Source organism: Lipotes vexillifer, unplaced genomic scaffold, assembly GCF_000442215.2.
Source record: "Lipotes vexillifer unplaced genomic scaffold, Lipotes_vexillifer_v1.1 scaffold13, whole genome shotgun sequence".
Taxonomy (NCBI): domain Eukaryota; kingdom Metazoa; phylum Chordata; class Mammalia; order Artiodactyla; family Lipotidae; genus Lipotes; species Lipotes vexillifer.
The window spans coordinates 1,007,197-1,008,929 of record NW_006790761.1 but is presented as its reverse complement, the minus strand read 5'-3'; the positions used below and the strand labels follow the sequence as shown (position 1 = coordinate 1,008,929).

The window sequence follows — 1,733 nt, the reverse complement described above, 5'->3', positions numbered from 1 at the left end:
CCTCTCACTGTTGTGACCTCTCCCGTTGCGGAGCACAGGCTCCAGACGCACAGGTTCAGCGGCCATGGCTCACGGGCCTAGCCGCTCCGCGACATGTGGGATCTTCCCAGACCGGGGCACAAACCCGTGTCCCCTGCATCGGCAGGCGGACTCTCACCCACTGCGCCACCAGGGAAGCCCAGTAGTTTGTACCTCTTAATCACCTACCCCAATCTCTTCCCTCCCCACTTCCCTCTCCTCATGATAACCACTAGTTTCTTCTCTATATATGTGAGTCTGTTTCTTTCTGTTATATACGCTAGTTGTGTTATTTTTTAGATTCCTTGTATAAGTGATAACATACAGTATTTGTCTTCATCTATCTGACTTATTTCACTAAGCATAATACCCTCCAGGTCCAACCATGTTGTTGCAAATGGCAAAATTTCATTTTTTTAAATGGTTGATTAGTATTCCATTGTGTATATACATACCGCATCTTCTTTATCCATTCCTCTGTTGATGGACACTTAGGTTGCTTCCATATCTTGGCAATTGTAAGTAATGCTGCTATGAACATTGAGGTTCATGTATCTTTTCAAATTAGTGTTTTCATTTTCTTCAGATATATACCCAGGATTAGAATTGCTGGATCATATAGTAGTTCTATTTTTATTTTTTTGAGGAACTTCCATACTATTTTCCACAGTGACTGCATCGAGTTACATTCCCACCAACAGTGTGTGAGGGTTCCCTTTTCTCCACATCCTCACTGATATTTATTATTTGTGTTCTATTTGATGATAGTCATTCTGACAAGTGTGAGGTGATATCTCATTGTGGTTTTGATTTCATTCCTCTGATGATTAGTGATGTTGAGCATTTTTTCATGTGCCTGTTGGCCATCTGTATGTCTTCCTTGGAAAAATGTCTATTCAGGTCTTCTGCCCATTTTTTAATCAGGTTGTTTTTTTGATATCGAGTTGTATGAGCTGTTTATATATTTTGGATATTAACCTAGAAGTAGAATCAGATGTACACCTTGAAGCTGACTCTCTTTGTCCTATGAGAGTTCCTTGAGTTGTAGGGAGAATAGATATCCATTTTCTGGGACAACTCAGGGTGTAATAGAACCTTCTGTTTGTGGGATTTGGCAAAAACTGTGTCTCTGAGTCAAAGTTCTCTACACAGACAGGTACAGAGGGACAAACACTCCTTCCTCAGCTGCATAATTGGAAGTGAGGGAGATTTGGGAGGACAAACAACGTGGTGCTGATAATCTCAGTGGCAGGGAAGGGCAGTGATTCCATTTAAATAAAATTACCTTATGCAAAGGGATATTCTAGACTGGGCACCACATTCAACGTAAGCCCCTAGGAGTTTTTACAGGAAGGAATGATTTTTGCCTTGGTTTGTGGCTCGTTCTAGTGGCTTTTTCTGGTGCAGTGCTTTGAGGCACAGTGGCTGAAATGGCAGAGGGTGTCAACTAAAAAAGAATTGTGACATTAGCAATCCCCTAGGTGGGTAGCCCTGACGGAAGCTTGGGCAACATCAGTGGTACCTCAAACCAGTTTCCAACACTGCCACCTCATGGCAGTAAGAACAATGACAGTGGCCGGGTTAGTAGACTCCACTCTTGGTCTGGACTTGACTACCTACTTTTGGGACCTCGAGTAAGTCCCTGGGGGGGAGATATGTGGAAAGAAAGGCCTCAAGGGGAAGCTGGCTGAAACTCTGTGCCTGTTGGCATTCCT

General features: G+C 43.2%; 1 pseudogene; it reads right to left on the bottom strand.

Annotated features, from left to right (window-relative positions):
* The window catches only part of LOC103069957 (dnaJ homolog subfamily C member 14 pseudogene), a 6,368-nt pseudogene that overhangs the window by 4,234 nt on the left and 401 nt on the right, over window positions 1–1,733 (bottom strand).